Here is a 27,500-nt window from a genome sequence, read left to right as displayed (position 1 = left end):
CTCTGAATAACAGGGGTTATTTTATGTTTTCCATACTGACAAAATTCTGCTATTAGAAGGTGGTTCACTGTTTTTACCATCTTATTCAGACATTTATCTTATTGCATTAAGGAAAAAAAAAGCATCACTTTTCATCTAGTTGTCCTTTTCACATATATAAACAAGAAATGAAGTGAGTAGATAAGACAAGTGAATAAACGATTTTTCTTTTCGGTGATGGAGAGTTGAACCTAGGACCTGCTTCATCTCTTGTTATTATTAGCATAAGTACATGCACCACTCACTTTTCAGAATTAGTTTTCACATAAATATTAAAATTTCTTTAATATATATCAAAGTCAAATAAATCCGCGATTTTTTAACACAGAATCAAACGTATTATTATCCATCATCGATCTTAACGTTAAAAACCCACACATTGACACAAAAGTGTATTGGGTTACATGAAATATATTTGTTAATGTAACACTCCAACCATGTGTTGCTTGTGTGTGTGCGTGCGTGGATGTGTGTAAAAAACAAAACCCCATAAAATATTATCGTTTTATGTCGTATTGGCGTGTTCAAATTCAAACGATCAATCAGTTCAAAGATAAGATCAATACAGGGCAACTGCTCGTATTCAAATAAAGAGATTTTAGTAATCTGATCAACTCCATAGCCACTTTAAATAATGCTTGTCTATCACTCCGATGTAATCAGCCCAACATATCCTGGAGCCTTACTCATAATGTTTTCTAAGTCGTTTGAAAAAAAAATGTTTTTTAAAAACAACAACAGCAACAATACTAATAATAATGATGATGATGATGATGATAATAATAATAATAATAATAATAATAATAATAATAATAATGATGACGACGATGATGATGATGATGATGATGATGATGATGATGATATTAATAATGATAATAATGACAAAAATACATTCAAATATTATCATAGAAATCATCCAGACTCAATGCCTGTTTTAGGCAATAGGACATATTATTATCTCTCCGGTCTATTTGACTTTTACTTATTTATTTGAACTCCATCTTCAGCACATGGACTTCCGCTTTTACAGATATCCCATCTAAGACGGCCTTGGGTGGGTCACCTTCTTTGCTTCACCCGCCCATGTCATCTGTTAGACTGAATTCAGACCGGTGTCCAAACACGCTATTTGATAGTATTGGTGGACGATTTTCATTTCCGTAGGTCTCATAGCAACTAGAAGTCTTGGAAAGCGCCATTGAAAACGGTTGGTGGAATAAGATTCAATAGTCTGATGTCACGTCCGCCCAGCAACGAGCAGCGTGGGTCTGAACAAAGAAAATCAGTACTTTTTTTATTCTACATGCTGGCTAGATTTTTTCACATGTCATGTGATCAGAATGTATAAAAGTCAAAACATGATCAGATTTATAATGTTTTTCTCCTCTGGATGCACCTTTATGCTCGTCGGAGAAGTATTTCATAAGGGCGTCCGCCATTGTTCCGATAGTTTAGAACCGGTTACTAAGTTACAATATGTCTTTACGAGGGAAGTGACGTCACGACTGTCTAAGCCTATTGGCGCTCTATAAATTTGATTTACTATGTTATTTATGCTACGTTATGTGACGGTTGGCAATACTTTCTAGAGCTATATCCACTAAATGTGCTCAACGTGCTTTACAAAGGGTCCTTGACATGTAAAACGAGACATAACGCCTGTTAGGCGATATTACAATTTTCTGTTGATGCCCAGGTACTCATTTTACACCTGAGTATGGTGAGAGAATGTGAGTAAAGAGTTTTTTTCCAAGGACTCAACTATGCGCCGAGCGAGGCTCGTTCCAGGACCTTCCGATCCGAAAGTGAGTGTTATACCACAACCACATAGCCGCACATCTTCGTGATGTTCAATCTTAATTCTAATTTCTACATGTTTCATAAAAAAGAATAATTTTAATTGATTTTATCAATTATATACTTAAAATTGTGTCATGTAAACACTAAACAGATACGAACAAGGGAAATAATCCATGTTTATAAAAGATTAAACTTGAGGAAATGATTACCTTTCTTGGATGTCATTTTCAAACGAATAACTTTTAGATTCTTGGAGCATAATGATGGGAAGCAGAAGTCGTGACGTCACACCTTTCTCTGTTCCGGTTCAAAACATCTTTGGAAGTGTGTAACCAGTCCTCCGGCCGACAAACAATGAATAGGCTACATATTGAACCATGCGGTGGTATGGCTATCGTAGTAGCGGGATGAATAGGCAGATTCTGATGATTACGGGGAGTAAAAGAGTAGGGATGGATGCTGTTTATTGACTTACTTACGTACTTACTTATCCGAACCAGCGACCACCTGAGCTCTAGCCCTTCGGTCTTGTGCCATGACGTAGAAGTTAGACGTCTTTTGTAGTTGTTCCAATGAAAAAAAAAGTGCTCGATTAAATGAGTTTCTAGTCTTTCGTGGTATGAGAAAGAATTAAAAAAAAAAATCCCTTTATTGATCCCATAGGGGAAATTTGTCTTTTGGGTTTATTCCAAGGGAAGACTGGAATAACTCAGGCATCAGCCCCAGTGCTGCGCCGCAAACTGAACTAGGGCGAGGTGGCGTTCTCAAGGTCACACAGCGCAGCGGGTATTCGAACTCGGTACCTTTCGGGTACAAAGCAAAGACCGTACCTCTGAGCCATGCTGCCCCATAAAGACATAGTTGACATGAGATTTTACAGAGCTGTTATTATTTAAGTCTTCAGGGACATTCATTATCAATGTATTTCCTGTCCTTACTTATTTACTTTCTTCTCCGAACCAGCGACCACCTGATCTCCAGCCCTTCGGTTTTGTACCATGGAATATTTATTGACGACCAGCATTTATTTAGGCTAGAAAACAAGATACCATCACTCTGAAACCAGAAGATCAGTTGCACAATGTATGTATCCAGTCCTCTGGAGGACACATTTTACACCCTCAAGGAGATTGGAATCAGTATTTTGACAGCACACCATTATATTATACATATTCTGTTCTGTGATCACGAAACATATACGAACAAGGGACGTAATTCACTCTTTTAAAAGATTCAGTATAAGCAAATGATTACCTTTCTTGGATTTCCCGAAAGGAACTGAGTTCGATTACCCGTTGCTGCGCTGTGTGGCCTTGAGCAAGTCACCTCGCCCTAGCACTCCCCCTCGTGGATCTTTACCTTGCAGTTGGTGAGGGGGCTTGAGGCACACGGGAGGGCAAAGGTGTAAACCCCGGTCGACCGTCACGAGACCATCCCGGGTATCGAGCCAACGAGCCACATGAGCTGCTCGCCCCGGTGTGTGACTAAATTTGATCCAAACCCGGTGCCCGAATAGCAGCCCTATCCCGGGCGCCACACTATTATCCTTATGTCGAGTCCCAATCAGTCCCGTCAATGGCGAAGCGGTCTGCCGCCTAGCCAAATAATACCGCGTTCGTGTCGCCAGGGTCGTCGGCACGTCCGAGAAAAAAGCAAACGTCCCATGCATCAATCGATTCGCGGCCTGCCGATCGGAAAATGCGACGGCGGGGATGGCGAGCTGACGCGTATATTGTCCCTGAACGTCGAGAGCCAGAGTATGGCAAAAAATGAGCTTTTATCAAAGCTATTGGCCGTTCATTGCGTAGATATCCTCCTGTTACAGGAGACCCACCTTTATTCAGGCGCGCAATCTTCCCGATTCCAGATCCCAGGCTATACGGTGGTCCAACGCGAGGACACCTCGAGGCTCAAAGGAGGGGTTAGCGTTTACGCTAAAGAGCCATCGAAGGTAAGGGTCATTGAGAGCGTAACGGACAGCAATGGGGTGAACCGAATTTCCGTGGAAGTAGGTGGACTGTGTTTGCATAATATTTACAAACCACCTAGAGCGACTTGGACTACACCACCGGTACCGGTGGTCAGCCATCCTTCCATCTGTCTGGGAGACTTTAATAGCCACCATCACGAATGGGGCTACCGAGACTGCAACGAGGCAGGAAGACAACTCCGCTCATGGATGGACTGTAATGATCTACACCTAGTGTACGATCCTACAGCCAAGGGCACCTTCCGGGGTACCCGCCATAAGAAGGAGTATACTCCAGACCTCACCCTCGTAACGAAAGGCGCGAACGGTGAACCGCTGCAGGTGAAGCGGACAGTCCTCGGGGACTTTCCGCATAGCCAGCACAGGCCGGTTCTTGTCACAGCTGGGGTGACAATACCGAGGGTGCAGTCTCTCCCACTTTGCAGATGGAATTTCAGGAAGGCTGACTGGGAGGAATTCAGTTCCTATATCGAGCAGGTCTGCCCTGCCATTCCTCCCAAGTCCAAGAATATAACCAGATTTAGTAGGCTACTGGTTAAGAGCGCTCAACGCTCTATTCCACGGGGCAAACGGAAATTCTACACCCCTTGCTGGACAGCAGAGTCGGAAGAGCTGTACCGAGAGTACCAGCAGACTTTACACACTCCAGCCGCCACGCTTGGCGTTTGATAAAGAAATTGGACCCAGATCGGAATTTCGCGAAGGCTGCACCGGAATGCGAGGCAGACACAATTGCCAAGAATATTAAGAACCGTAGTAAGCGGGTCCCTAATCAGGCTTTTGAGCGCGGTGTCCGCAAGGCGTACCGTACGATTTTGGACTCGCTACCTGCGGAGGAGTCGGACTGGACGGCCCCGTTCAGTCCCCGAGAAGTGGGTGCAGCCATTAGCGAAGTAAAGAACGGCAAAGCAGCAGGGATAGATGGTGTGTATCCCGATATGGTGACGCATCTGGGCCCCAGGGCACGGGCCTGGCTAGCAGAGGCAATGTCTGACATCCTTGCAAAAGGAAAGCTTCCACAAGTGTGGAAGCACGCGAAGATAGTTGCCATCCTGAAGCCAGGGAAGCCGGCGAAGGAGGCAGACAGTTACAGACCCATATCGCTGCTGAGCTGTCTTTACAAATTGTTGGAGCGTGTTCTATTAAACCGATGGGGGCCGGTCCTAGACGCTGCCCTGCCACCTGAGCAGGCAGGCTTCAGGGAAGGGAGGTGCACCACGGAGCAGGTCATTGCCCTTACAGAGCATATTGAGCACGGCTTCGAGAGAAAACAGCAAACAGGTGCTGTGTTTATAGACCTATCAGCGGCGTACGATACGGTCTGGTGCGATGGGTTAATGCTCAAACTTGCAAAAATCATAAGGTGCAAAAAGACCTTGAAGTTGTTCTCAGACCCATATCGCTGCTGAGCTGTCTTTACAAATTGTTGGAGCGTGTTCTATTAAACCGATGGGGGCCGGTCCTAGACGCTGCCCTGCCACCTGAGCAGGCAGGCTTCAGGGAAGGGAGGTGCACCACGGAGCAGGTCATTGCCCATACAGAGCATATTGAGCACGGCTTCGAGAGAAAACAGCAAACAGGTGCTGTGTTTATAGACCTATCAGCGGCGTACGATACGGTCTGGTGCGATGGGTTAATGCTCAAACTTGCAAAAATCATAAGGTGCAAAAAGACCTTGAAGTTGTTCTCTTATATCTTAGGGGAAAGGCCATTCCACGTCGCGCTGGGAGACGTCACGAGCAAAGTAAGGAAATTGAAAAATGGGTCCCTCAGGGGTCGGTACTTGCGCCAATGTTGTTTAACGTTTACATTAGCGATATGCCGAACACTTCCTCCCTGAGGCTGGGATACGCAGACGACTGGGCACTTGTTACTCAGTGTAAATTGTGGACCCGTCTCGAGAGCGTACTCAGCGAGGACGTCACCAGACTCAAATCCTACTTTGACAAGTGGTACCTGAAGATGAACACTTCAAAAACCGTGGCCACTGCATTTCACTTATGTAGTGGTTGGCACACCCGTAAACTGAATGTCCTAGTCGGGGACCAGCCACTCCCATATGAGCCGCGTCCAAAATATTTAGGGGTGACGTTGGATCACAGCCTTACCTATCGGGTTCATCTCAAAGGGGTTGCCCGGAAGATAGAGAAACGCTACAGTCTTCTGAGGAAGCTGGCGGATCGACTTGGGGCGCTAGCCAAGAGCTCCTGAGAACATCCGCCCTGGCACTATGCTATTCCACCGCGGAGTATTGCGCTCCAGTGTGGGGTAGAAGCAGAAACGTTGAGAAGGTGGATGTAAAACTTCGCAAGTCGATGCACATAGAGTCGGGAACGCTAGCAACAACCCCTAGAGAATGGGGCCCGATAATGACAGCGATCCAGCCCCCCGACGTCCGGAGGGAGACCATTACGGGAAACTGGCTGAGTAAGATCAAAGAGAGAGGGAATGGGGATACCCCTCTCATGCGCATAATGAACGGTGCCCCCGTTTCGAGCCGAAATAAGTTCCGGCAACCCTTGTACGCAGAATTCCTGACTACGGACAGAGCTGCACATACGAGATGGAAGTCGGTTTGGACGAATTCAATCCCTCGTGGGGGCGGGGACCTACACTCCTCTAAGCTTGGTGAGAAGTTGCCAGGCTTTGATACCAGTAAGAGGAGACACTGGGTAGCTGCGAATCGACTTCGGTCGAGGAGCTGCCTAACGGCCGGTGCGTTACATCAGTGGGGTCTAACTTCCTGTCCAATATGTCCACGCTGTGGACAAGAACCCGAAACGGCAGAGCATCTAGTCGAAAGGTGTGTTGTGACGATGCTACCAGGCGGGTTCGCGACGGTGCACGAATGCGGACCGGACTTTGCTGATTGGGCCGATCGTCATAACATAATAGTGTGAACCATAAGAAGCTTCTGCCCTAGCACTGCGACTGATGCCTGGGTTATATTCCAGTCTTCCCTTGGAATAGACTGTAGAGACAAATTTCCCCTATGGGATGGTTCAAGGGAATTTTTTTTTTCATTTTAAAATGAAAAAAAGAAATTGCTTAAAATCGCATGTCAACTCTATGTCTTGGAAATCGCCATTGAAAACGTTAGAGATGGAATTGGCGCTCTATAGATAGTTCGAAGATGACGTCACACAAGGCTTTGTTGTTATATTTTGCCATCCGCGTTTGTGAGTTATTCTCACTGAACTGTATTAACCGGACTATAAACGTTCATGGATACACACAGTTTTGTGTGTTGGTCCGTTATACTTCCGGATGGCAATGTTATGAGCTTCTTAGCCAAGCGCATACTATCTATAAATTTGAATTAGTATGTTATTTATGCTACGTTATGTGACGGTTGACAATGCCACTCATCATATGAAATGTACCCTCATCGCTGAAACAGATTCTTGTCAGGTTGTAAACATCACGTGAAACATTGTCTAACATGTCATTTGAAAACTGGATTCCAGAAGCCCTATCACTCACCACGCTCTTTCAGCGCTTGAACACATGTTATTGTTATTGTTATCTTATTAGGGGAACCATTCAACTCCTTCCTGTCTATTCTGTACACAGTCGATTTCGAAATGTTTTAGTTTATGGGTTATTATTATTATTATTATTATTATTATTATTATTATTATTATTATTATTATTATTATTTATTATTATTATTATATATTATTATTATTATTATTATTATTATTATTATTATTATTATATATTATTATTATTATTATTATTATTATTATTATTATTATTATTATTATTATTATTATTATTATTATTATTATTATTATTATTATTATATTATTATTATTATTATTATTATTGTTATTATATTATTATTATTATTATTATTATTATTATTATTATTATTATTATTATTATATTATTATTATTATTATATTATTATTATTATTATTATTATTATTATTATTATTTATTTTATTATTATTATTATTATTATTATTATTATTATTATTATTATTATTATTATTATTATTATTATTATTATTAATTATTATTATTATTATATTATTATTATTATTATATATTATTATTATATTATTATTATTATTATTATTATTATTATTATTATTATTATTATTATTATTATATTATTATTATTATTATTATTATTATTATTATTATTATTATTATTATTATTATTATTATTATTATTATTATTATTATTATTATTATTATATTTATTATTTTTATTTCTTTTCTTCTTCTTCTTCTTTTCTTCTTCTTTTTTCATTTTCTTTTCTTTTCTCTTCTTCTTCTTCTTCTTCTTCTTCTTCTTCTTCTTCTTCTTCTTCTTCTTCTTCTTCTTCTTCTTCTTCTTCTTCTTCTTCTTCTTCTTCTTCTTCTATCTCTTCTTCTTCTTCTTCTTCTTTATTATTTCTTATTTATTATTATTTTTTCTCATTCATTCTATTCATCTCTATATTATTATTATTATTATTATTATTATTATTATATATTATTATTATTATTATTATTATTTATTATATTATTATTATTATTTATTATTATTATTATTATTTATTTTATTATTATTCTTCCTCCTCCTCCTCCTCCTCCTCCTCCTCCTCCTCCTCCTCCTCCTCCTCCTCCTCCTTCTTCTTCTTCTTTCTTCTTCTTCTTATTATTATTATTACAATTATTATTATTATTATTATTATTATTATTATTATTATTATTATTATTATTATATATTATTATATTATTATTATTATTATTATTATTATTATTATTATTATTATTATTATTTTTATTGTTATCAGTATTATTATTATTAATATTATTAATTATTATTATTATTATTATTATTATTATTATTATTATTATTATTATTATTATTATTATTATTATTATTATATTTATTATATTATTATTATTGTCATTATTATTATCATTATTATTATTATTATTATTATTATTATTATTATTTATTATTTTTACTCTTCTTCTTCTTCTTCTTCTTATTCTTCTTCTTCTTCTTCTTCTTCTTCTCCTCCTCCTCTCTTCTTCTTCTTCTTCTTCTTCTTCTTCTTCTTCTTCTCTTCTTCTTCCTCTCTCCTCCTCCTCCTCCTCCTCCTTCTTCTTCTTCTTCTTCTTCTTCTTCTTCTTCTTCTTCTTCTTCTTCTTCTTCTTCTTCTTCTTCTTATTGTTATTGTTATGATCATCATCATCATCATCATCATCATCATCATCATCATCATCATCATCATCAGCATCATTATTATTACCGTTCGTTACATGAATTCGCCCTTAACAACCCCATGAACTCACTTTATACATCCCGCCACGTTTGGATAAGCACTCGCACACTTACACACAAACACACACGCATACACACACACAAACACATTCACATACTCACACATTTCCCCGCTTATCTCTCTGACAGAGTACTCACTCATACAAAGGCAAATCGTCTTAAATTTGCACGGCCCTCGAGCTGCGTTGACAGTTCGGATCAATATTTTATTTTATCCTTATTTAAATTAATCCGGTCTCCAGTTAAAAAAAAGATTTCTAAGCTTCAAGTTGTGTAACTTTAAAGCTATAGTTGAATTGCTTCACACGGCTGAAGCTTGGAGGTGTTTAATTAATCAGAAATTGGGATTTAAAAGCTTTGGAGCTTTAGAATTTTCAAATTACTCAGGAAAAGAGAGGAAGAATGTGATAATAAGGAGTGAGATGAAAAAAGATTTTTGTGGAGAAGGAAGAAGAGGGAGGGGAACTCAAGGTTGTGGTGGTGAAGGATGGAGGATAAAGAAGAGAGAAGGAAGGACGTATATAAGTTAGGAAGGAAATAAGGAATGACGGAAGGAAGGAAGGATGGATGGACGGAAGGAAGGAAATAAGGAAGGAAGGAAATAAGGAAGGAAAGAAGGAAGATAAGAAGGACGGAGAAAAGAAGGAAGGAAAGAAGGAAGGGAGGAAAGAGGGAAGGATAGAATGAGGAGAAAAAGAAAAAGAAGAAAAAGAAGAAGAAGAAGCAGAAGAAGAAGAAGAAGAAGAAGAAGAAGAAGAAGAAGAAGAAGAAGAAGAAGAAGAAGAAGAAGAAGAAGAAGAAGAAGAAGATAAGGAGGGGGAGCAGGGTGAGGAGCAGGATGAGGAGCAGGAGGAGGAGGAAGAGGAGGAGGAGGAGAGGTGGAGGAGGAGGAGGAGGAGGAGGAGGAGGAGGAGGAGGAGGAGGAGGAGGAGCAGAAAGAGGACTAAGCTTTAGTTATGCAAGTTAAAAGAAAATACAAGAAAAAAAATATCTACTTACTTACTTACTTAGATGCCTTTCGCGTCTCGACCGAAAGATCGGGTCGCCTTGGCTGTTTCCAGTATTTCCTGTGTGAGGTGTCTCCAATATTGCCGGTCCTCTGCTAGGGTTCTCAGATTTTCAAGGTCCCCTGCCGTTATGAGACTAATGCTTTGTCCAAGTGTTGTGAGGTTTTTGTTTAGGATCACAGGGAGTGTTGTGATCGGTCTTCCTCTGAAAAGGTTCCCGTGTTTTTGGAAGTATCCCGACATGGCTTGGTTTGCTGGTATGTTTTTGTCCCTGCGTAGTATGTGACCGAAAAGTTGCCATCGTTGTTGTAAAATGTCAAGGGAGATTGGTCTTTCTTTTGTGATCTTATAGAGTGATTCATTTGAGATCTTTTTGGGGTATTTGATGTCCAGTACCCTTCTTAGCTGTGTGCGATGGAAGGCATCCAGATGTTCTTCTTCGGATTTTGTCAACGCCCAAGTGCCGCAGTTATACAGAAGTACCGGTTTTACAAGATGGTACAGTTTCAGTTTGGTTTTTCTCTTTATTTTGTCACCTCTAATCCATACATTGGTGAGTTTACTGAGTGCGGCGTTTGATAGCTGTTTTCTTCTTTGTACATCCTCGGTGTCTCCAATTAGTGAGCCGACTTTCTTTGTTCTTTTCCATTCCTCTTTGTTCCTCGATATTGTTGTAAATTCGGTTTTATTGGCATTGACTTGGAGGTTATATTTCATGAGGGTATTTTGTATGATGTCTATATTTGCTGGTGTTGATCCAATAAAATCGACATCATCTGCATAGGCGATTTCTCTAGGGATTGCATTCTCAATATGAGTCGTTGGTTTTGGAATGACTTTTCGAACTTCTTTCAGAGCGTGTTCTAAGTATATTGTGAACAGAATCGGGCTCAGACTATCTCCTTGGGGGGTCCCGATGTTACTTTCGAACTGCGTCTGTTTTGTGGCCCCGTATATCCTTGGTTGTATCTTTGTGTTGCTGAGGAGAAATCGGATTATTCGGAGCTCGTCTTCGTCTACTATTTCTGTTAATATCTCCAAAAGTTTTCCTCTGTCGATCGTATCAAAGGCTGCGGACATATCGATTCCGGTTATTGTTATGGATATGTTTTCCTTGAGTGCCTTTGCTGCCAACCATTTATGTGTCCATACAACGTCCGATGTGCTTCGGTCTTGGCGAAACCCGCTTTGGCTATGTGATAGATAATTTTCTATTTTCGGTCTAATTCTGTTGAGGACAATAGTTGACAGTGTTTTTCTTATGGTATTCAGTAATGTTATTGGGCGCAGGTTGTTTACGGGTCCTTTCGTTTTTCCTGGTTTTTGTATTGTAATTAGAACACCGCTGTTTATGTCCCAGTCTTTGTGTGTTGAGAATGTTTTGTTCATTATGTTTGCAATGCTCAGATCCAGGGAGAGGGTACCGCATTTCAGCAATTCAGCGGGAATTTCATCTTCGCCTGGGGATCTGTTATTGTTTAGGCACTTTATGCTATTTCTAACTTCAGTTGTTGTGATGCGGTTGTTTAGGTCTCTAGGGTTTCCTGAGAAGGGCGATATTTGTGAGACTTGTTTGTGAAATTTCTGCTGGAAGTGGTCAGTTACAATGTCAAGGATATCGTTGGGATTTGTTGTCTGTTTGCCAAATTTATCCTGTAGTTTTGGGTTCTCGAATGGTTTTCGGTTCAGAGATTTCGTCGCTTTGAACATAGACGATGCGTTATTTTTGGACTTTTCTATGTCTTCCACTTTTTTGTCTAATTCCTCGTTTCTGTGTTTTATTGTAAGTGATCGAATTGAATGCAGTATTTTGTTTCGTTCCGTTTTCAGGTTTATTATTTCTTCCGAGTCTTTCGTGTTTTGTATCCGGATCCTAAGTTCTTTTTGTTGCCGCGATAGATCGTTAATAGCGATGTTAGGCGTTCGATTTGGTTTGTTCTTAGTTGTATTAATAGAGCCTGCACTTTCTTCCCCCGCATATTTCATTGCCGCTTGCGTCTCTTTCCATTCATTGTTTGGATTACTGTTTTGCTTTATTTTCCATAGACTTGAGTTAAGTTCATATTGGTAATGAATGCGACATTCTCGCTCATTTACTATTTTTGCCGTGTTTATTTTGACTGCCGTTTTACCTTTCTGTCTTCGTTGTCTGTACACATTTATGTTGAAATTCGTTTTTACAAGTTTGTGATCGGATGTTAGCAGTGTACCACCGTATGATCGCGAGTTGGTTGAGTAGTGTTTATGGCGGTGTCGACATATGATATAGTCTATTTGGTTGTGTATTGTTATCATTTTGTCTTGGGTTTGGTCTTTCCTTTGTCCTACCCATGTTGTCTGGTGTCTTGATGGGTGGTTGAAAGCACTGGTTGTTATGAAAAGTTTTCTCTGTTCACAGAACTGGACTAATTTTTCTCCGTTATCGTTACGTTTTCCTTTTGAGTATGATCCTAGACATAGTGTGTCACTGTCGAGACGTTTTCCTACTTTGGCATTAAAATCTCCAGCAATTATTAATATTGATTTGTTTCCTATTTTGTTCAGTGTATCGTCTAGGTCTTTGTAAAATTTATCAGTTTCCTCTGGGTATTGTTTTGCGCGTTGACTTGTTGGTGCGTAAACATTTACGATTGAGATAGTGAACGTCTTCTTACCGTGATCGTCTTTGTTATCGTTATTCTGGTTCCTTGAATTGATCTTACACTTAAGCTCAAGAACACATATTCTGTCCGAAACATTCCATTCGACACTAGTCAAATCCCTGCAGTTTTTATTTATGAGAAATCCACATCCATAGTGAGGTGAACTGGAAGCAAAGCACAGCAGTCTGTGACCATTTATTGTTTGGTCGACGCCATCTTGGATCTTCGTCTCTTGTAAACACAACACATCGATTTTATAACTTTCTAAATCTTGACACAGTTGTTCCTTTCGAATGTTACTTTTAATAGATCTTAAGTTAAAAGTTCCAATATTAAGATTAGTCCACATCAGGTAAAAATTAAAGATTCCACACAGTGAATAAATGGAAACATAAGACTATCCACTGAGCCGAAGCTCAATGTCAACAGGTGTCAGCCATGTTGTCCGGGTGTATTTTATAACTTTCTAAATCTTGACACAGTTGTTCCTTTCGAATGTTACTTTTAATAGATCTTAAGTTAAAAGTTCCAATATTAAGATTAGTCCACATCAGGTAAAAATTAAAGATTCCACACAGAGAATAAATGGAAACATAAGACTATCCACTGAGCCGAAGCTCAATGTCAACAGGTGTCAGCCATGTTGTCCGGGTTCTAAAAAGGAATATTATTCGTTCTCCTAACTAAAACATAAAAAGTTAACCTAGACCTAATATTTGTGACTGAAAATCCAATTTTTAGCACCTAAACAAAATAAATGTTATTGATTCTCCTAACTAAAATATAAAAATTGAGCTCATATCTCATATTTTGTGACCGCACATCCGATTTGTAGCATCCAAATTACCGTGACTTAATATCGTAATGAGGTTGATCACATACGTGATATTTTGAAATGAAAAATAAAAACAAAAACAAAAACAGTAGTCCTTCAGAGCCTCGAGGCCCATAAAGCAGAGAATGTGTTTATCCTTGTTTCAATAGAGTGAAACGGACAATAGCAATTACTTGCCATAATTTGGATAGGACGCTAGTCAATCACAAAGTACTTTCCGCTTGATCTAACATACCCAACTACTCAATCATTGCTGGGTGAACAAGAGAGAGAGAGAGAGAGAGAGAGAGAGAGAGAGAGAGAGAGAGAAAGAGAGAGAGAGAGAGAGAGAAAGAGAGAGAGAGAGGTGGGGGGGGGGGGGGGTCAGAAAAAATCTCGACTACACCACGGGATCGATCTCAGTCTCTTTGCACGTGAAACTGAGCTATCGGAGCTCCCAAAATGAAAGCTAGATCTAACATACCCAACTACTCACTCACTGCTGGGTGAACAAAAGAGAGGGAGGGGGGGGGGTCAGAAAAAATCTCGACTTCAGTCTCTTTGCACGTGAAACTGAGCTATCGGAGCTCCCAAAATGAAAGCTAGATCTAACATACCCAACTACTCACTCACTGCTGGGTGAACAAAAGAGAGGGTCTCGACTTCAGTCTCTTTGCACGTGAAACTGAGCTATTGGAGCTCCCAAAATGAAAGCTGAAGAAGGAAGTTGATTCGTTTTAAACTCAACAATTCCACTTCCCAACTCCCCTACTTTGGAAGGATAGTTCTAGTACACGACAAGATGAGAGTCATTTAGATAGATCGATATTTGAAGACGGAGTTTTCTGGCCAAAGTTTTGAATACGTGTCTTTCTAGAGCACGGTAGTTAACTGGTTAAGAAGTGCGATCGAAGGAAATTAAAAAAATAATGAGCTTTGCTATAGCGCAATATCCACTAAACGTTCTCAAAGCGCTTTACAATGGGTCCCTGGCTAACAGCATTACTTAACATGTAGGACGGGACATAATGACGCCTGCGTTAAAAAAATATTTTCGGGCAGAGACAACGCTGTTAACGTCCAGGTTCTGAGTTTACACCTGAGTACGATGAGAGAATTGTGAATAAAGAGCCTTTTCCAAGGACTCAACTATGCGCTGTGAGGCTCGAACCCAGGACCTTCCAATCCGAAAGCGAGTGTCATACCACAAAGCCGCACAAAAAAATGATGAAGAAGAAGAACAAGAAGAAGAAGAAGAAGAAGAAGAAGAAGAAGAAGAAGAAGAAGAAGAAGAAGAAGAAGAAGAAGAAGAAGAAGAAGAAGAAGAAGAAGAAGAAGAAGAAGAAGAAGAAGAAAGTATTAATTACAAGACGACAATATTAAGGGAGGAATAAGGAAGTGCAGGAATTCGTAGAAATGAAACAAAAAACTTGTGTGTTTTTGTTTGGAGGACAAGATTAATGAAATTTGACATTTTTTGAAGGACAGAGAAATTTATTTCCTCCCTCCGCAGTGAAATTAAGAAGGGTCATAGATAGAAACAGAAGGAAGGGGGAGGACAATCTGTGTCAGTCAGTGCATGGCATAATCAGTCGGAAGGTGATAATGTTGGATTTGCATTTTTTTGCACTTTCCCAATTTTAATCTTTATTTAATGTAAGTCGGGTGATTATTCATGAAGTTATAGTCAGATGTATGGGAAAGGTATCCAGCAACTTTTCTCAAATTTCATACTTTTTCAACTTGACTAGATAGCTGTGAAACATATTTAGAAGAAATTAAGCTTCGATATTTCTCGCAAGATATACAAAAAGGGTTGATTTAATAATTTATAACAAGAACTCATTTTTGATAAAAAAATGACCTTCTAACTAAACTTGGCAGTTGAAATCTTTTCACCATCCGACTGATTATGTCATTCACTGTAACTGATAATAACGAGAAATGAAGTGAGTAGAAAAGTGCCAGAAGATAATAGAGATTAAAAAAAATTCGCGGCGTTGGGGGCTCAACCCCGAGAGCTTACTGTTACGAACCACTCTGCCTGGCCGCAAGAGAGTAGCTCTACAGTCGAAGTCCCATCCACCACTCCTTATGGTATTGTTTTTTTTTTTTTTTTTTTTTTTTTAGTCTTTCTTTTTGTTTTGTTTTGTTTTCATGTTTTTTTATGGGGTTTTCAGGCTCTTGCGACACTGGCGGTCCAAAAACAACAACAAAGAGCCGAGTGACGTCATCTCCATTCGTTCTATTCAGATATGTAACACCAGTTTGTCGTGTTGGGTGACAGTTTTGGGAGAAATGACTGGGGCTTGTCAATCTTTGCAGGCAAGGCACTTCAGTGGGTGGTGGGGGTGGGGTGGGGGTGGGGGTTGTGAGGGGGAGGTCGAGTGTAAGAGAGTTAGCTTATAGCAAGTGGGTTTATTGAGTTCACAGTGCTTGTATATCAGTTAAACTTGGTCATTATATTGAGTAGTCTAGGACAGTTTTACGTTCCAAAGTTAAAGGATTGGTCATCATAGTGAGTAATAGAAAATTACTTTCTTTGATCGGTGTTACTTGGTTATTGGGGATAATGGCATCAAATTATAGTTGGAATTTATTATTTGGGCGTACATATTATTTGGGCGTACTGAACGTAAAACTAACGTTTACCAAAAGTAATATTATATCATAAAAGGCGGGGTTTAACATCAATATGTAGGAATTAACGTTTCAGGTTTGAATATGGTTTGGTCTTACTCTTAGGGGTTGGATTTTAGACTGACAGGGAACTGTCGAAACTACAAGGGGGCGTGAAAATAATGGAACTATGGGTAAACTGATTATAGGGATAAAATATGATGTTTGGAGTAAAGACGGGATTCTGATTCTACTTTACAATGAGCTGCACTTACCTAAGTTCCTACTAAGAATCTTTATTTTACGGACTTAGAAATATTCCACGTATATTGAAAATGGTTACTTAGGCAAAACGACTTAACATTTGGATTGATTTTACGGATTTGGAATTTATGAAACTGATTGAATTATGACCATGCTATTTGATTTGGATTTGGAATTTGTCACAACAAATAAACTGTAAGAAATGAAACTTGGAATCTGGACTTTTATTTGAATGTCTTGATGTTGTGCATTCAATTATCATCACCGGCCCTTGAACTCTTTCGTCATTATTAACATCTCCAACACAACCTAAAGGATAATACTACCATCTATCAAAAACACCACTATGAGATCATAAGCCATTACACATGTGTCAATTACGCCACACGAGCAAAATGTCTATACTTTATTTTGTCTTGTGAATTTGAAACGTTGTTTACTGAATGATATCTTTTTGGACTGTCCGAAAAAAAAAAAAAACCAACAAAAAACAAACCTTCAGATTTTATATAGAGAAATATCCACTAACCGTGCTTAATTTGCTTTATAAAGCGTCCCTGGCTAACAGCAACACTTAACATGTAGGATGAGACATGACGCCTGTTGCAATTTTGTCGGACAGAGATAACGCTGTTAACGACCTGGTACTATCTTTACATCTGAGTATGGTGAGAGAATGTGAGTAAAGAGACTTTTCCAAGGACTCGACAACGCGCCGAGTGAGGCTCGATCCCAGGACCTTCCGATCCGAAAACGAGGGTCATACCACCAGACTAGACGACATAGACGCACGAATCTGGTCAATGAGCGTTGTTATGATCTTATTCACAGACTACAAGAAGATTTTTGACCAATCAAAACATGGGATTTGTGACACACCGTCACCCGTGCCCGGACAAACATATTTGGTTGTTTATAAACAATAACGTAAATGGAATAGACCTCTCTGAGATCATTGTTATTGTTTTTATTCCACCAAATTGGTGACTAGTTATCACACAATTTTCACGATCAATATACAAACGTTTAAGTTTACACATAGTTTTCTGTGATGGTTCTGTTGATCAAGCGGTAGAACAGTGGATATTTTACTTAGACACAAACTATTGATAGTAAAACATGTGTAGTTTTATGTTTACCAATCTCTGCCATTGTGTATATTATGACGATTGTCCGAGAGGCGTGGTTATCTATTTGTCTATTATTCCTAAATCAAGGATCAAGTGACTGAAACCGATAGTAAACTCAAGTTCTATAGAAAGAATGCGCTTGGCCAAGGAGTTCACAACATTGCCATCCGGAAGTATAACGGACCAACACACAAAACTGTGTGTATCCATGAACGTTTATAGTCAGGTTAATACAGTTCAGTGAGCATTACTCATAAACGCGGATGGCAAAAAACAATAACAAAGACCCCATTGACGTCAACTGCATACTAACTATAGATAGTATGCGCTTGTCTAAGAAAAAACAAAACAAAACTATGTGTAACCTTAAACGGTTATAGTCTGGTTAATACAGTTTAGTGATAATTACTCATAAACGCGGATGGCAAAAAACATTAAGAAAGACCCGAGTGACGTCATCTTCATTCTATCTATAATTTAGATCAATTTTCACCATCTAGTTGACTCCGATCTAACTCCAGGTGGGGACAATTGGTCGCATATTGCGGATAATTGGAAAAACCAGTCATAGCGATAATTTAGAGCAATTATAAAAATATATATTATATTTTTATATTTATGAGTGTTGGTGGGTACTTTAGGTACGAGAGTGTTCGACAATGTTGGTTAAAGCATACTATAAAATAAAATATATATTATATACTATATCTTATATATATATATATATATATATATATATATATATATATATATATTATATTATATTCAGATATTAATGATAAAGAGAAAACACACACACACACAATCATATATATATATATATATATATATATATATATATTATATCCATAGATATATATATATATAATATATAAACAAACTGGTTTATTATTGTGTTGACCAATCATTGGTTAATAGACTCCATTATTTGACCGATTTAACGATTGTTGGCTCAAAAGATTTGTCTCGGTTTAACTTAATGTCCACGATAGTATAAACATTAACCAGTTAACCGTCCATACTCTGGGAAAACAAGTATTTAAAAATTTGGCCAGGATTATCGTCCTTCAAATATCGATCGATTTTGAACGACCATCATTTTGGCAAATACTCCAAAATCTTCGACTTGATTAAAGACGTCACGCAGTCCCAGGTTTGAGGGTTCTGCCAAGAGGAGGGTCATTTAACTCTTTCCTTACCAGACATTTTAGAATTTCCGTCGAAAGTTCACAACCATCCAACACAAAAGTAGACTTTTCCTAATCAAACAAAAAAGTAACAAGTACATTCTATTCCGAGTGCTGTTCAGCAAAATGATGTTTATAGCTGAAATCTAAGAAATTCTTTACATTTTGTGATGTACAAAAAAAAAGTTAGAATGAGAAAACTGTTGGTTGTATCGTAACGAATGTGACGATTTTCCTATGGGTGGCAAGTTAGGAGGGGGTTAAATCGATGTATATTCGAAGGACGAGTATTCTGGCCAAATTTCTAAATTCATGTTTTTTCCAAAGTACGACAGTTAACTGCTTAAAATGATTAAATGTCTTTGTGTAACAAGTCTTCGTTTAGTCGTAAATTTTGTGGGTTCTCCAATTGTATTAAAAATGAAATTAATTCTCTCATTTTTGCCTCGCTTTCCAATACTGACAATACTCTTGAAAAATACATATTTAGAAGTTTGACCAGAAAACTCGTCCTTCAAATATCGATCGATTTAAATGACCTTCGTCTTAGTAAACACTTTCAAACTTGAGACTTCGCGTAGTCCCAGGTTTGGAAGATTTTGTTAAGACGAGGGTCATTTAAATTGATCGATATTTGAAGGACGAGTTTTCCGGCCAAATTTCTAAATATGTGTTTTTTTTCCAGGACACGGCAAAATACTAGTCCAATTAACTATAAAATTATTATGCTCTTTGCTGTAATCAACACACATCATGGCTATTACTCGCCATCAAATGGCATTTATGTGCTTTTGTTGTGGTAACTTATTAACATGTTATCGTTTATTTGTCCATAACAAACCATTTTCGTATACGCTATTGTACACTTTTTATTTCACCCTTCTCCCTAAATTCATTCATTCATTCATTCATTCATTCATTCATTAATCACATGATCTGATGATCGTCGGGGGGATACATGGGATGCAGCTCTCACCACTTTCCGCCATTCTTCGCTATTGTTGGCCTTCTCCCATCTTCATCCCTGTCCATTCCTTGATATTGTCCATCCAAGCTTTCCTTTGTCTTCCTCTTCTTCTTCCTCCTTCAAGGGTGCCCTCCATCAGCGCTCTGCACAAACCTTCATGACTCACATTGTGGCCAAACCATGAATAGTAACGCGTAATGATTTCATGGTTAGAATAATCATTTGTGACGTCAGATTATCAAGCGTTAAAATTTCACTAAAAATCTGATTCTTTAAAAAGAAGTGTCATTAAGATAATTGTTTTTGAAGATGTCTTTTATTCAAAGATCACGAATTTTTTTTCTTTTCTTGGTTTTGGTGAATTGAGGGGCAATTCATGCTATGCGTGTAGGTAAAATACCCACAACACCCGCCAGCCGGATATAACGTACCAACACACAAAGTTATGTGTCACTTTGAACGTTTATAGTCTGATTCATACAATTAAGTGAGAACTATCAGAATAAATACTTGTCTGAAAACAATAACAAAAAGCTGAGTGACGTCAATTTCGTGCCTTCAATTCAATCGATGTGCATTTGAAATAAACGCTTTTTGGCCAAAATGAAAAAACAAAAACAAAAAACAAAAAGAAAACAAAACAAAAAAACAAAACAAAACAAAAAAAGACACAGACACAAAAAATGCAAACCCCAATACAGATAAACATCCATAAAACGAACCAAACCAAAACAAAAAAGACAAAAAAAAAAACAAAACAAAAAACAAAAACAAAACAAAAACAAACAAACAAAAACCCCAAAACAAACAAAACAAATAATCGAATAATAAATAAACAAACTTACAAAATACAACAACAACAACAACAAAAAAAGAAAGAAAGAAACAAACTAACAAAAACGTGTTTTGTCGTAATGTGGAAATGTGGATGCCTAAAATTATAAGATTGTTGTTACTCATTATTGTCTCAGTGATGATAATAAAAAATAACATTAGAATCTGTCATATAATTCTATAGTCAAAAGGTAAAAAAAAACCACGTATCTTCAACTTTAACGATAATAAGAACCATCAAATAAACCAATAAAATATTGAGTCTTCATTTATATGCTTATTTGGTTTTAACTACTGGGAAAATAAAATAAAAAACAAAAACAAAAACAAAACAAAACCAAACCAAACAAAAAAAAACAAACAAAAACGACAACAAAAAACATAAAAACAAAAAACAAAAAAAAAAAACCCAATAAAAACAAAGCAAAAACAACAAAACAACAAGGAAAAAACAATAACCAACCCCCCCCCCCAAAAAAAAAAAACAAAAAAAAACAAAATAAAACAAAACAAACAAACAAAATAGGGCAGAGTTGTTTTCACTAAACTGTATTAACCAGACTATAAAAGTTCATGGTTACACAGAATTTGTGTGTTGGTCCGTTATACTTCCGGATGGCAATGTTGTGAACTCCTTGGCCAAGCGCATTCTATCTATACGTTAACTGATATAATTTTCAAAGATGTATGCACTGCATGTTGCTTGAATTTAAAAAAAAAAAGGCATCCATGTCAATAGCTTGACAGGCATAGCATGCAACAAGAGGTCATGTGACAGATCAGAAATACGCAGGAGGCAACATTTCGCAAAGCCAGCAGCCGTGTTGCTTACATCGCGACCGACTGTAGTATCTGGTGACTTGGAAGCCAGACCTCGTTCACCCGAGTCGAGTCGTCCTGCATCATTTTTGTTTGTGTGTGTGTGTTGAGTAAGTCGCGATGTGTAGACTCACTTACACATACTTTCTAAGTTGCGGACTGTACAAAAGTAATGAACAAAATATCCAAACACAGAACTTTTCGGGTTCAAAAACCTTCTTCAGCTCAGGAGCCAATAACAGAAAATAGTTAAAACGGTTATTTATACTCACTTTTTGCATTAATTGTGGATTTATATTTATAATGTGTTTTCAGGAGGAATTGACATATTGTTTTAGTAGGTAAGTATCTAAATGTTTATTTTAAAAAAAATAATTTAAAAAATTAAAAAACTGAGCTTTTATATAGCGCAATATCCATTACACGTGCTCAAAGCACTTTACAAGGGGTCCCTGGCCAACAGCAACACTTAACATGTAGGACGAGACATGACGCCTGTTAGGCGATATTATAATTTTTTTTTCGGACAGAGACAACGTTGTTAACGGCCAGGTACTCATTATACACCTGAGTACGGTGGGATAATATGAGTAAAGAGCCTTTTCCAAGGACTCAACTACACGCCGAGCGAAGCTCGAACCCAGGAGCTTTCGATCCGAAAGCGAGTGTCATACCACAAGACCTCATAGCCGCATTATAGCCATGATTATGACTATGAATCAATCTGATATATATTCTAATGGAATTCATTTTTACGCTATTGAGTTCCTGATACAAAGCCGCCGGAAGCTGTGGTGTATAAAAAGTAATAAACAAAAAGTGAAGCTTCAAAAAGGAACAAAATACTTCAAACGCAATGTTTCAGGCTCAAACCCTTCTTTAGCTAACAACAACAACAACAACAACAACAACAACAAAACAATAACAAATACACTACATTTAAATATTGCCAAAAATGTCTTTGTTGTCTATCTGCTTTCATATAATGTACATAGTTATTTTTCTATTGTTTTTTTTTTTTTTTTTTTTTGTTTTTTGTTTTTTGTTGGCTGAAGAAGGGTTTGAGCCCAAAACCACCCGTGTTGGATATTCTGTTCACTTTTGAAGCCTGTAATTTTCGTTCATGTTTATCAAGTTTTTATCAATTTTGTGGTGTAATCAATTCTATAGTTTATGGGAGACTATCGGACACTTACGTTACAAGCAGAATCAAATTCTGTACTGCGGTACTATGGAAAAACCCATATTTAAACATTTGGCCAGAAAACTCGTCCTTCAAATATCGATCGATTTAAATGACCCTCACCTTGGCAAAAAAAACCCCAAAACAAAACAAAACCTCTTGAACCTGGGACTTCTCGAATTTTAAAATATGAGTTTTTCCATAGTACGGCAGTGTAGTTGTATTAAGTTAATCTTTTCTTTATAAATAATAGGGTTGGAGGCGACATGTGTGTGTATATATATATATATATATATATATATATATATATATATATATATATATATATATATATATATGCAACAATATTTTGCGTCATTTTAAAAAGATTTCTATTACAACAATGAGTCCATAAGGAATTGGGTTATAAATGCACGTCGGTTTGGGGTCAAAATTGTTCCGTGCACCGGTGTTAAATTTTTACAAACGAAAACACAATAAATATCTAACATTAAAAAAAAATATCAAACCGTTTTTTAAAGATTGATATATGAGTAACTAGCAAACATTAAAAAAAAATAAAAAAATTAAAGGTAATTCTATTGACTGGAAAATCAGTTATACACTTCTAAGGAGTTTTTAACCGGAAAAGAGGAAGATGTGCGTTACGGTTTCGCCTGATCTATTAGGGTATTATAATTTTTAAAAAACAATTAAACCCCTTTATTATCCCATAGGGGGAATTTGTCTCTAGGGTCTATTCCAAGGGAATATAATTCTGAATAGAATGCGCTTGTTACTTTTTTGTTTGAGTAAGAACAGTCTCTTTTTGTGTTGGGTGGGAGTGAATTGAGAAGAGAAGTGGTAAGACCTGGAATGAGATAAAAAAGTTAGCCCAGGATAGAGAAGGATGGAAACTGTATGTCTGTGGCCTATACCCTGACCCAGGGTGAAAAAGGCAATGATGATGATGATGAGGTGTGAATTTTCGGAGGAAATTCTAAAAATAGCTGGTAAGGAAGAGTTAATAAGCCTAGAAATTAAGATGTATCACTCTGAAACAAGAAGATCATTGACATAATGCATGTATACATTCCACCGCGGATCGGGTTTACTGGTTTCTTCCAATAAGCTTGAAACCGTTATTATAACATCACACTATTGTTGTTCCCTAATGGCGAGTAATTTTTTTCATACCTATCAGAATTTCTCCTGTTGACACGGAGGAATTCCACAATGATTTTTGTTTGTTTGTGTGTGTGTGTGTGTGTGTGTGTGTGTGTGTGTGTGTATGTGTGTGTGTGTGTGATTGGAATATGAGATTTCCAGAATAAAAGGTCCCCCCCCCCCCAAAAAAAAAAAAGATATTAAAAAAATAAATTTAATCGCGGATTGTTATTGTATAAAAAATGTTGACAACACGCATTGCCGACCACCATGGAAGTTTTTATTGGATTCAATAGTCTGATGTCACGTCGCCCAGCAACGGCGAGCAGCGTGGTTCTAAACAAAGAAATTCGGTACTCTTGATTCTTCATGCTGGCTAGAACTTTTTCACATGTCATGAAGTCAGAATGTATAAACATCAAAACATGATCATATTTATAATGTTTTTCTCCTCTGGATACACTTTTATGCTCGTCGGAGAGGTATTTTAGAAGGTTGTCCGCCATTGTTCCGATAGTTTAGAACCAGTTGCTAAGTTACTATGCGTCATTACGAGGGACGTGACGTCACGAATTTTGAAGCCTATAAATTCTTGTAAATGATAGCGGATGGCGAACTGGCTGGCGTCTTCTGACCTCCCATGCTGGGTAGGAGGAGGTCACTTACTGTGTCTTCTATCACCTTTTATCTGTTATCTGTGTTGCTTTGTGTCTTTGTCTTGTGATGAAATGACCTCGTTTGCCTTGACCCTGTTCTGTATCCTTGGCTGAGAGGGGAAAAATAAAATAAAAATTGAAGTATGTTTTAGGTGGCGAAATTCTTTTCCCCTCGGAAATTATCCCTCTGTCATGTAGTGTAATTTTTTTTTAATTTCATGTTTTTTATGCATTTGAGTATATGCCTCTTGGTGGGACCCTGTGTTTGTGCTTTGATGGGAGTTTTACGTGATCTAAAACTAAATACACTGATCGTGTTCTCTTGGAATCGACATCTGCTGTTGCCTATTTGTACCAGAACCCTTTGTCTTGCATTTTCTCGGATGCTTTAATTGTAAATCTAGATTTCATTTATTTTACTAGACCTAACTTCTTCCTTTTTACTGGCGCTAGAATGTCCTAAAAGTTGTTGCAAGCGCCGTAAAACCATTCAAATCAAACAAACGACCAAAACAAAATTAAAAAAGCAAAACACAAAAAAAAAAAAAAAAAAAAAAAAACCCAAAAAAAAAACCAAAAAAAAACCCCCAAAACAAATCAAACAAAAACAAAAACAAAAACAAAACAAAACATGAATAAATAAAACAAACAAAAAAAAACAAAAATATACCTAAAAATTAAATAAAACAAAAACAACAACATCAAAAATTAATGTTAAAAGGGCGTAATGATGGATCCCTCGCTTGTAGAATGGGAGGTTTTGTATTAAATCCGATATCAGAGGAGGTACTGGGAACCCCCCCCCCCCTCCCCCCCCCCCATCCCCTCTTATGGCTCAAGAGATTGTTGGGCTCTACTTCATTGCTTTCTTGACTATCCCTCTCTTTATTAACTGTTGGGAAATGATCGCATCCGTTGTGTTTAAAATAACATTTCTAAAAATTCAGATTCATCTTATAAATCCCAAATGCTTAAATAAAAGCTTTATTATATATAGATAGAATGCGCTTGGCCAAGGAGTTCACAACATTGCCATCCGGAAGTATAACGGACCAACACACAAACTCTGTGTAACCATGAACTTTTATAGTCTGGTTAATACAGTTTAATGAGAACAACTCACAAACGCGGCTGGCAAAAACAATAACAAAGGCCTGATTGACGTCATCTGCATACTATCTATACAAGAACTTAATGCTGTTTTGCATAGCTTGTTTTGCTCTAAAATATTTATAATACATCAAATATAAATATTTATAATAGCTACAATAGATAACCCGGGTGCAGTCGAGATTTTTTTCTGACTCCCCCCCCCCCCTGTCCACCAAGTAGTGATTGGGTCGCTGGGTCTGTTAAATCTGGCGGAAAGTACTTTGCGATAGACCAGCGTCCTTTCCAAAGTATAGCAAGCAATTACTATTGTCCGTTTCACGCTATGAGAACCGGGATAAACTCCGGTTCCATTGGTCTAGTGGCTCTAAATGACTTTACTGTAGATAATTCTTTTTGAATTTGAGTTACAAAATTATTTTTTTGTGCTGTACAGGTATGACAGTTCATTAGAAATTTTGAAAATGATCTGTAAGGTTTACGTGGGATCCACCGTGTCAATCTGTTGTTTTGATAACGGGGAAAAGGATCGGATTTATAAATTATCTAATTAATATGTTTTCTGGGGTTATTCGTGGTCCTCAATATATATATAAAAGAAACACTTAAATGAAACAAAACATAAAGGGGAAGAAGGAAGAGAAAAAGAGGGAGAGAGACACACAAACACACGCACACACACCCACCCACCCACACACACAGAAGGAGAGAGATTGATAGATAGATAGATAGAGAGAGAGAGAGAGAGAGAGAGAGAGAGAGAGAGTATGCCAGACGGTAACATGACGAGTGAGGGGTTGTAAGGGAGACAACCCTGACACGCCTACCCAGGCAGGAGACTGTGATCGTACACAAAACAAAACAATCCTACAAGGTACCAAAATCACTAGAGTGAGTAAAAATCGAATGATCTGAACATAATATGTGCACATATTGCAGGTCTGATATACAAACGAAACTATGGGCGTTGTTTAACATTGTTGTAATGGACCATATTTTGCGTTGGTTTGTGAGTATATATTCCATTACATTATCGAGCCCTTAAAAATGGGAGTTGATCTAAAATTGTGTTTTCATGAAACCAAGTCATCAGTCACATGATTTTTTGTTATCCAATGATTGGATATTTCTTATAGATAGAATGCGCTTGTCCAAGGAGTTCACAACATTGCCATACGGAAGTATAACGGTCAAACACACAAACTCTGTGTAACCATGAACTTTTATAGTCTGGTTAATACAGTTTAGTGAGAACAACTCACAAACGCGGATGGCAAAAACAATAACAAAGGCCTGAGTGACGTCATCTTCATACTATATATTAATAGTAAACGCGCTGCTTTGTTTATGAAAGTTGTAAACATACTATTCATGTGTCAAGCTGAACATTATGACCTATCGTGATGTTGAATATTTTCAAAAGCTGTGAACTCTTTATGTAGGTCACTTTGAGAACATATGTTATAGTGAATGACATAATCAGTCGGATGGTGAAAAGGTTTGAATTGAGATATTGTAGACGGTCAATTTTTACTCAAAAAAATGAGTTCTTGTCATAAATGATTAAATTAACCCTTTTTGTATTTCTTCGGGAAATATCAAAGCTTAATTTCACTTTAAAATAATTTTTACAGCTAGTCAAGTTGAAAAAGTATGAAATTTGAGAAAAGTTGCCGGGTATCTTTCCCATATATCTGACCATAACTTGATGAAATATCACTCGATTTACTTCAAATGAAGATTAAAATGCATATTCTTTTAAAAAGGTAAAAAAAAAAAAAAAAAAAAAAGAGAAAAAAGAGAAATCCAAAAATGTTCACCTTCCGACTGATTATGTCATGCACTGACGCATATTCCAATGTGACCAGTGACCTCGAGCACGACATGGAAAGGTAATATAGATCACACCCATTGGGTTATCCGACTTGCAAAGAAATACAACTCGATCTGAAAGCATCATCTACGTATTACTACCCAATGCCATTATTGTTTAACATAACATCTGG

General features: G+C 37.5%; 2 protein-coding genes across 2 annotated transcripts in view; one reads left to right on the top strand and one right to left on the bottom strand.

The window, feature by feature from the left end:
- Window positions 1-341, bottom strand: part of LOC144958647 (polypeptide N-acetylgalactosaminyltransferase 1-like) — a 17,429-nt gene extending 17,088 nt beyond the window's left edge. The window contains exon 1 of the mRNA XM_078890756.1: window positions 285-341. The gene's annotated coding sequence lies outside the window, so the exon portion shown is untranslated. The remainder of the gene's footprint in view (window positions 1-284) is intronic.
- A 21,169-nt stretch (window positions 342-21,510) lies between these two features.
- The window catches only part of LOC144958699 (cardioacceleratory peptide receptor-like), a 200,765-nt gene continuing 194,775 nt past the window's right edge, over window positions 21,511-27,500 (top strand). The window contains exon 1 of the mRNA XM_078890842.1: window positions 21,511-21,656. The gene's annotated coding sequence lies outside the window, so the exon portion shown is untranslated. The remainder of the gene's footprint in view (window positions 21,657-27,500) is intronic.

Source organism: Berghia stephanieae, chromosome 13 (genome assembly GCF_034508935.2).
Source record: "Berghia stephanieae isolate SIO BIC M18660-M18661 chromosome 13, UCSD_Bste_1.3, whole genome shotgun sequence".
In the NCBI taxonomy this organism is placed as follows: Eukaryota; Metazoa; Mollusca; class Gastropoda; order Nudibranchia; family Aeolidiidae; genus Berghia; species Berghia stephanieae.
This window is presented reverse-complemented; position numbering and strand designations above follow the sequence as displayed.